A 10207-nucleotide genomic window follows, 5' to 3' on the forward strand; every position below is an offset into this window, starting at 1 on the left:
ATAATATATGGGAGATATAGTTGAGTGGGAACAAAAAGAGTCCATTTATGTTTTGAAAATGATTGATGAAAATGATAATTCAAAGAAGAAAAATGGGTAACCCATGTTTCTGCTTCTCAGCTTTTCATATTCTTGAATTGAAGAATTTAGAATGTGAACATTTATCATTTGAACACACCACTCTTCTACTTAAGTGCAATTTTCTCTTCCATAGGCCTAATGTGAATTAGTAGACCCACTGCCGGGATAAAGTGGCTAAATTCAGCCAGCAAAATCTTCTCAATTGGAGAGGCAGTGTGGAATTTGCTGATGCTGCCATAATTAAAGTTAGGTCAGAATAAGTATATTCTAACAATGGACACTAGAAGAAACAACACATCTCTTCACAGAAAAGGGAGGTTGTGTGTGCCTTTAGGTTATTAAATCCACAGTGTGTATTGTCAGAAATTTTCCCACACCTCTCTACCACTGTCAACATGTTTGACCTGTGTATCCATATTCTCAATCATAAATGGGTACCTTTGACAGACAGCTAATCTCCACTGTGTATGTGCCAGAATACCTTCCCCTCCTTAGTGTAAATGATGTGCAACTTTATATTTTTACTTTTTAAAGTAATTTCACTATAATATTATAATAATTCACATGGAGAGACTGGATAAACATGGACAAACAATGTGGAGCAATAGAACTCTAACCCACAACCTCTGCGGCAATTGGCCCAGAATGGTCAGGACTTGGTCACTGACTGCCAGCTTCCTGAAATTTTGCCCCTGCCTCTGTCTCAGGAGCAACCACAGAAAGCCAAATATGCTCCCCAAATCAATCACATACAATGCCCTGCTTCAGGTTAGCCTGCCTCCAGCTTCCCCAAGCCAACACCTCCAGTCAGAGAACATCTGGAACTTTCACTTTTATACAATAAACAGCTTTCCCACTCCATTGCCTGCCTTTGAGTCACTGCCCAACGCTAATGATGGTGGCTGACTCTGGGTAAATAGCCTCTCTTTGTTCTTACTCTGGCGTCTTTTTTTCTACACCACCATCAAATGTTACTGGCCAAGGAACATTATGTGTGCTACAAAATATCTAATACACTAAAACATTTGCTTCCTTTGAAATGTTATTTTAAAGAAGTGAAAAGGCAAGGTTTTAAGGACTCCATTTTTAAGGACCTTAGTGAGATATATACTATACATTCCTCTTAATAATTCAACTTGTATTTGCTACCAATTTTCAGGCATTGAGATGTATATTGGACATTCCAACAAAGATAAATAAATTTATCCCTGTTCTAGAGATTAGTTGTGAGTGGGGACATAAAAATAAGTGAAAAAATACTCTAATATAGTCTTATATGCATGCATGTACCATTTACTTAAAAGAAAACATGAGAAGAAAACCTGACTCTCTACTTAGTGGAGAATGTATGGGTTGGGAACCACGATTAAGCTAGACAATAACCTTTTGAGGCATAATCAGCATAGTTTGGAAATTGCCATAAAATATTAACTACTAAAGAAGTTATTTAGGGCTTCTCTTTATGTAGAGAAGATGTAAGATTTTTCTTTAAGAGTTTGTACCAGTTTCTCTCCAGAGAAACAGAGCCAATAGGATGTGTGTGAATGTGTGTGTGTAGAGAGAGAGAGAGAGAAAGAAAGAGACAGAGAGAGAAAAAGACAGAGATAGATTTATGATAAGGAATTGGCTCATGCAATTATGGAGGCTGACAAGTCCCAAGATCTACAGCAAGCAAGCTGAAGACCCACGAGAGCTGATGATGTAAATCCAGTGTGAATTTAAGCTTGAGACCCAGGAAGCGCCAATGTTTAGTTCAAGTCTGAAGGCAGGAAAAAACAAACAAACATGACATTCTTGCTCAAAGGCAGTCAGGCAGGAAGAATTCCTTCTTACTCTGGAAAGCTCAGCACTTTGATATACTCAGACCCTCAGATGATTGGATGAGGCCCACACACATTAGGGAAGGTGATCTGCTTTACTCAGTCTATTGATTTTAATGTCACCCAAAATCACCCTTACAGAAACACCTAGAATAATTTTTGACCAAATGTCTGGGCACCCCATGGCCCAGTCAAGATGACACAAATTATTAATCATCGGAAGTCTACCCCTTGTCAACTTGGCACTCATATGCATCTCCTTAAACCATGCTTAATCTCCAAATGAAGACAATAGCAAGGTCATAATTCCACTTTATATGACACAACTACCCTGTGTAAAAACTAAAACACACCAGCCCCTTCTCCAGAAGAGGAGGTAAATTGCTTGAGTATGGTTACTCTTCTCCTTGATAGTCCATAACTCAAATACTATGATGTAAATTTAACAATACTTGAATACTATGACATAAAGTCAATACATCTTATGTTACTTGATAAGAGAATAAAAGAGGGAAGAAAATAATGATATTTGTGTGTATATATATAATATAATATAATATAATAATATAATATAATAATATTAACAGACCTCATTTCTATAACTGCTCACATGTCATTACTGATATTTATAACTATGTTTTTCCACTACCCGTTCTGTATTCTCTTCACCTTCAGCAAACACCTCAGCTGGTTGTGGTTCTTTACCTGGTGGAGTGATCCAAATCTTCATTCTTGAAGGCTCTGGGTCATAAGTAGCCCTGCCTGGATTGGGTTGTGGTAGTTTTCCATTGACCGTAACCAGAGAGTGTGGTAACACTAAGAGATGCCCTAAGAGATCTCCTGTATTCCAGACATACTCCTCCTTACCTCCATTGTAGAGTGGTAGTCCAATTTCCGCGTGGTAGTCAGGACCTATCACCATAGCCAGTATAGCAACTCCCTTCTTTGCCTGTTGATTTAGACTCATGAAGAGTTCAAAGTGGTCTGGTAATTGTCTTAACTTCAAGTTCAATGGAATTATTGTGTCTCCTGGTAGACGCATTCCTCCTTCTGGAACTAAGACCTCTAGGCCAGCAGAGCATACAGTTATGAGAACAAGAAGCACAAATGTTGCTAGTGGCTCACTAGGTTTAATAGCAAGTGGTACCCCGCTCACTTCCATCCCTTGATTCCTGGGCCTGTGAATCCTCTCTATGGGAGAAACAGCACTATATATTGGATGCCAATTCAGAGCATACACAGCCTTCTGGAGAACCTTTCCTCAGCCCTAAAAGGTATTGTCACCTAGCTGGTGCTCTAACTGAGTCTTCACAAGGCCATTCCACCATTCTATCAAGCCAGTTGCTTCAGAACAGTGGGGAACGTGAAGAGACCAGTGCATTCCATCAGCATGGGCCCATTGCTGTACTTCTTTTGCTGTGAAGTGAGTTCCTTGATCAGAAGCAATGCTCTGCGAAATACCATGACAGTAAATAAGACACTCTGTAAATCTACAGATGGTAGTTTAGACAAAAGCATTGTGTGCAGGGAAGACAAATCCAGATCTAGACTAAGTGTCTATTCCAGTATGAACAAAATGGTGCCCTTCCATAATGAAAGTAGTTCAATGTAGTCAAACTACCACTAGGCTGACCACCTCCGGGAATGGTCCCATATCAAGGGCTCAGTGTTGGTCTCAGCTTCTGGCAGATGGCACTCAGCAGTGGCCATAGCTAGGCTGGCCTTGATGAGTGGTAGTCCATGTTGCTGAACCCAGGCATAACTTCCATCCCTGCCACCATGGCCACTTTGCTCATGAGCCCATTGGAAGATGACAGGGGGCTGGGAAAAGAGGCTGACTGGTATCCACAGAATGGGTCATCTTATCCACTTGATTATTAAAATCCTCTTTTGCTGAGGCCACCCTTTGAAGAGCAACCACATAGGACACAAATATCTCCTTTTTTTTTTGCCTTTTAAGAAAGATCTATCCATATACGTTCTCCCCAAATTTCCTTGTCACTAATTTTCCAATCATGTTTCTTCCAAATCCATTACTATCCAGCCAAATCATTGGCTACAGCCCATGAATGGGTATATAATTGTACATCTGGCCATTTATCCTTCCAAGCACAGTTAACGACCAGGTACACTGCTCAAAGTTCTGCACACTGGGAGGATTTCCTTTCACCACTATCCTTGACCCAGGGGCTGGAGTGCTACATCCGTCTACTTTCAGGTGGTGCTTACAAATCATGCAGAACGCTCTGTAACCAGGCTCCAGTCTTCTCTTCTTCTGTCAACCGATCATAGAGAACTCTTCATGAAGCCACAGGTGCAGGCTAGGAAGGAGAAGGCAGTCTAACAGGAGTGCAGACCATGGGCATTTGGACCACTTCATACAACTTACTTGTGTCTTTGGGGTCTTCTCGGGACCGATCATGTATATATATACCACTTTGATGATGAAGTGCTACTGTGTGTGCCCAACTTTATGGTTTGGTAGATCAGATAACACCCAGTTCATGTTGGGCAGCTGCTCAGGTCACATGGTAACTTGGCGGCCCAAGATTAAGTGTTTCGTCTTTATTAAGGCCCAGTAGTAGGCCAAGAGCTGTTTCTCAAAAGGAGAGTAGTTATCCTCAGAGGATGGTAGCGTTTTGCTCCAAAATCTTAAGGGCCTGCACTGTGATTCACCTATACGGTCCTGCCAAAGGCTCCAAACAGCATCCCTATCTGCCACTGACACTTCAAGTACCAATGGATCTTCTGGAACGTATTGCCTAGATTGCACAGCAACCTGGACTTGTTGCGGAGCCTTGTCCTGTGCTGGGACCCACTCAAAACTAGCAGCTTTTCGGGTTACTCAGTAAATGGGCTAGAGTAACATGACCAAATGAGATATATGTTGCCTCCAGAATCCAAAGAGGCCCATTAATCACTATGCCTCTTTTTTGGTTATAAGAATGGCCAGATGTAACAATTTATCCTTCACTTTTGAAGGGATATCTAAACATGCCCTACACCATTGGACTCCTAGAAAAGCAGAAGACCTCTGAACTTTTGTCAGATTTATTTCCCACCCTCTGATATGCAAATGTCTTACCAATAAGTCTAGAGTAGTTGTTGCTTCTAGCTTACTAAGTCCAATAAGCATAATGCCATTAATGGAATGGACCAATGTAAAATCTTGTGGAAGAGAAAGGCAAACAAGATCTCTGCGAACCAAATTATGACATAGGGATGAAGAGTTCATATACCCTAAAGGTAGGACAATGAAGATGTTTTACTGACCTTGCCAACTGAAAGCAACTGCTTCTAGTGGTTTTTAACAGACATGGAGAAAAAAAACATTTGCCAGATCAATAGCTGCATACCGTGTACAAGGGGATGTGTTAATTTGCTCAAACAATGAAACCACATCTGGTACAGCACCCGCAATTGCATCCACCACCTGGTTAAGCTTGCAATAATCCACTGTCATTCTCCAAGATCCATCTGTCTGCTGCACAGGCCAAATAGGCGAGTTGAATGGAGATGTGTTGGGAGTCACCACTCTGCATCTTTCAAATCCTGAATGGTGGCACTAATCTCTGCAATCCCTCCAAGAATCCAATATTGCTTTTGTTTATTATTTTCCCTGGTAGAGGCAGTTCTAGTGGCTTCCAGTTGGCCTTTCCCACCATACAGCCTTCACTGCACTGGTCAGGGAACCAATGTGGGGATTCTGCCAGCTGCTGAGTATGACTATTCCAATTATGCATTCTGGACCTGGGAAAATAACCACAGGATGGGTTCAGGGACACACCGTGCCCACTGCAAGATGGACCTGATCTAAAACTCCATTGATCACCTAACATCCATAAGCCCCTCCTCTGACTGGAGGGCCACAATGATGTTTTGGGTCTCCTGGAATTAGTGCCCAGAATTCCCAAAAAGTTCTGATTATTTCCTTTTTCCCAACGTACCCTGGTGAAAGGCCATAGATCCCTTTAGAGAAGGCTGGGTAAAGATTCACGTAAACATTTTTGGCAGTGCACAAATGATGGCAGAGCTATGACTCTCTTTTGTTATTATTTATGTTAGACTCTTATTCACTTGACCAAAACTTTTCTGCTGATACAGATCAAGTGAGAATTTAGGAGGCTTCCTCTCTACTTCACTTCTAGGAACACCATAATGAACGGGCCAGTGCCATAGGTCTGCATGAGTCAGACTATTTTGATTGCTGCTTTAACTCTGCTGTGCATGACAGTATCTGTACCCACCTTGCTTTTGGTGTTGAATGCCACTACTTGGCCCCTGATATCCAGGATCCAATTATTCCAGTTGCATTTAGGTTTCCCAATTCAGTGACTGCAGTTCCCACCATGAGCCTTGGTTACAGAGAACAACAATCACAGAGCTCTTCAAGGCTGCTGGGCCTCCCCACACAAATTTATTTATCACAGTTATGGTGAAAGCCATGTCTTCTGGACCCTCCCACTGTGGGTAAGCAGGTGTAATACGATAAATCCATTCTAACATTCCAGGCTCCCTATGCCTTTGAATCCCCTCCTCTCCATTGAACCAATGCAGGTTGGGTATTTCCAACTCGATTACTGTGGACCACTTTTGGTCCATGTTTCCGTCAATCAACCAAATGAACCATCAAAAGATGGTTATAACTCTCTGAGCTGCTCCATTAAATGCAGAATCTTTGCTTAGCGAGCCCATATCTGTAAATTCAGCCTGATCCAGCTTTATATTCCTTCCGCCATTACCCCACACCCTTGATATCCATTCCCACACAGCTTCCCTGGATTGCTGTCTGTATAAATTAGAAAACTCAAGTCGTTATTTTGGAGTGTAGCACATCTCCTATGGGTCAGACTTTGTACCTCAGCTTTAGGGCCTGCTGAGACTTGAGTGTAGTTATAGGTGGAGAAGCAAAGAGGGGTGATGGGGACGGGGGCTGAGGAGAATCAGTATTGTCTTGCATGGCAACTGCCTCAGTGGAGGCCAATATAGTTTCCTCAAGCAATGCAGGGTTTATCCCTTCAGATGGAGGTGGAGAGACAGCTTCCACTGGGAGTGGAAAGGTGTCTTCCATTGGCAAAGAAGACTCACCAGAATTCAGGGGCTCCATGCCCTCACCTTTATCAGGGTCTTCCTACATGTTCCCATTCCAACTTTCAGGATCCCATTCCATCCCAATTAGTGCCCTCACTCACCAATAGACGCCCTGAGAAGCTGGGAGTTGAAATTGTGTTGTAATGCAGGCACTCCCGGGATGAGAGTTTTCATTCGATTTTTAGCAATCTCAGCCTTGAGGCTACAGGAGATAAAGGTCTCCTTTAGGCCACACATGGAAGTTTCAGGTCATTTATGCAGTGTTTGAGCTGGAAATTCAAATCCCTTATCTCATCCTTTTCTTTCCCAACTTTGTCCAGCAACGTTAGGAGAAACCAACTAGTCTCATTACATTTGTTAGTTTGAGAAAAATGTTCAAAAGCATCATATACACAGACATCCAGATCCTTGCTTCTTATAAGAGGCTGATTAGGTGTATCCAGTGGAAATATTTTGCATATCTCTACTACCAAATCATATCATGGACCATCAGTGCTTCCTTTACTACTGGAAATAGAGTCATCAGCACCTTTAAATCTAATTATATTAGACAGCCAGTTCCAGAGACACAAGAACCAATTCATATAACTCACCTTAATACACTATTCCTCTAAGACCACTCAGTACAAAAATCTGTATTAGTCAGGGTTGTCCAGAGAAGCAGCAGCAATAGGATGTATATATGTCTGTGCGAGTGTATGTTTGTGTGTGTGTGTGTGTGTGTGTATTTTAAAGACCCAGGAGACCCAGGAGAGCCAATGGATAGTTCCAGTCCAAGTGTGAAGGCCTGGGAACCAAGAGAGCTTACGGTGTAGGTCCGTTCCAGAGGCTGGTAGAGTCAGGAATGTCAAAGTTTCAGTTGGGCAGTATATCTGAAGGCAGAATAAAACCCTATGTCACACCTTGAAGGAATTCAGGCAGGAGGAATTTCCTGTTAGTTAGGTGAGGGCCATGCCTTCAACTAATTGGATGAGGCTCACCCACATTAGGAAGGGCAATCTGCTGTGCTCAGTCTATTCATTTAAATGTTAAATCCAAAAACACTCTCACAGAAAGATCCAGAATAATGGTTGACCAACTATCTGGTCACCCTGTGTCCCACTTAAGTTGATACATAAAATTAACTAAAAGAGACATATTCCAAAGAACTGTGAATGCAATTTTTTACTATAAATAAAATAACGAAAAATTGGATAAGTGAGAACTCTTTAGAAGTTGATGAGATTTGTGTGTAGTCTGCCTACAACAACGTTAGTAAACTCTAAGGAGTTACTATACCACCAGGATATATCAATATTGGAGAAGTCTTGGTGAAAAACTAAATAATATTTTTTGAAGGCGGAACACATTTTTGGTAAGGGGAGGAAAAAAATCTGTATACTTTTCTAATTTAAACAGAACTGGTAGTATTCATAAAATAGCTAAATAATTTTTCATGTTGAGATAAAATACACATTACCACTAATGAGAATCTTGAGTTTTTAAATAATAATTCTTTTGTGGAAATTTCCTGTGACATATTCAGCCAAAAGTTTCCACAAGATGTTCAAAGGTGTTACTGGAAGGTGGCTTAATAAATTTTGGAAATCTTAGGTTAAACATAGCCAAAAAAAAGTTCTCTTTTTTAAGCAAGACTCTAAGAGCCTTTAGTATCTGCCTTAGCCTTGTGAATCTTCAAGAGGGAGATATAATATGTATCCTTTTCCAATCGTATTGGACCACAGCACTCTTTTCATCCTGGAGCATTTCACAGATTAGCGTTTTGTGAAACATGCTTTGGGAAATGCTTCTCTTGAGTATTTTAAGTTTGAAATGTTTCTGATGTTCTTTTCAACTTAAAGGAGTGAAAATATCTCTTTATATTACGGAACTGTTATAATAACATCTTATATAAGTACAGCACTAATTAGTTTCAAAAGTACTTTCACCATAATTATCGCATTTTAGATTCACAAGATGTTTGTAAGGCAGGTATAATGATCCTCAGCACATGAACAAGAATTTAGGGCAGAGATAATTTAAGAGACTTGTTCAAGGTCACGTAGCTAGTTAGCAATAGAACTTGGGTTAGAATTCTTTTTTTAAAAGATACTCAGGCAAAAGCTCTTTCCCCTTAATTATAATGTTTCTACAGCATTTATTCATTAATGTCTATTCATACATTACTTGCATATGAACTAGATTAGTAATTTCTGAAGTCTAGTCAGGAAAATGACTTTTAGACTTCCGAGATGGCGTTTCAATACTAGTTCTTCTACAGACAGACTGTGTGACCCTGGTCAAGTTTCTTTACCACCTTGGGCCTCAGTTTCTTTATTAGTAAATGAGGATTAGAAACAAGCCCACAATCCCTTTTCTAAAACCCTTGGAGCTAGATGTATTTCTCCAATGAAACTGTATTATAGTGAGGTAATTCACTCCATATTCCTTATATTACATAACAACCACAGTGGCACCCATAATGAAAGACCATATTTTTTTCACCTAAGCATATAAATATTCACACTGTGTAGGTTTGGTTAAAGACTATTGCCAACCTCAAATCAATTCAGCTCAGAATTTTATCACCGGATAAATTTTGAAATAAAATGAATGAAAAGAGCTTTCCATTTTCAGGGGTTGTGTTAGTCAGTTTGGACTGCTATAACAAAGTACCATAGATGAGGTGGCTTAGAAACAACAGAAATTTATTTACCGGGTTGCTGATGGCTTACTTCTCCTTGTCTCCTCACACGACAGAGAGCAGAGAAGGGAAGCATGCTCTCTCTGACTCGTATAAGGGCACTAATCCCATTCATGAGGACTCCACCCTTGTGACGTCCTCTAATCCTATTTACCTCCCAAAGGTCCCACCTCCTAATGCCATCACATTGGGGGGGTAGGGTTTCACCGTATGAATTTTGAGAGGACACAAACATTCAGTCCATATCAAAGGATCTTGGATATCAGAATAGTGACAACAGATATGAGTATCTACTTCAGTATTGTTGTGAAAATGCAAAGAGATATACATGTTAGAGTGCAAAGGACAGTGCCTGGCACACAGTCATAGCACAGTAAATGCCAGCTGTTGCTATACTTATTATGATTTTTAAGCAAAACTATATTCTTCACAATTATGTTCATTAAAAAATGCACCCATTCAACATTTCTACATCATGAAATTTAGCAGTGAGCAAAGATACGTAACACGATATTTTTTTAACTATTCTGGG

The 10207-nt window shown here is 40.6% G+C and overlaps 1 pseudogene; it reads right to left on the reverse strand.

Annotated features, from left to right (window-relative positions):
- Positions 1–2517: 2517 nt before the first annotated feature.
- LOC101402131 (uncharacterized) lies at positions 2518–7008 on the reverse strand (annotated as a pseudogene).
- Positions 7009–10207: the final 3199 nt, after the last annotated feature.

The sequence above is a fragment of the Ceratotherium simum genome, chromosome 36 (genome assembly GCF_057802395.1).
Source record: "Ceratotherium simum simum isolate JZ-2026a chromosome 36, ASM5780239v1, whole genome shotgun sequence".
NCBI classification, from domain to species: domain Eukaryota; kingdom Metazoa; phylum Chordata; class Mammalia; order Perissodactyla; family Rhinocerotidae; genus Ceratotherium; species Ceratotherium simum.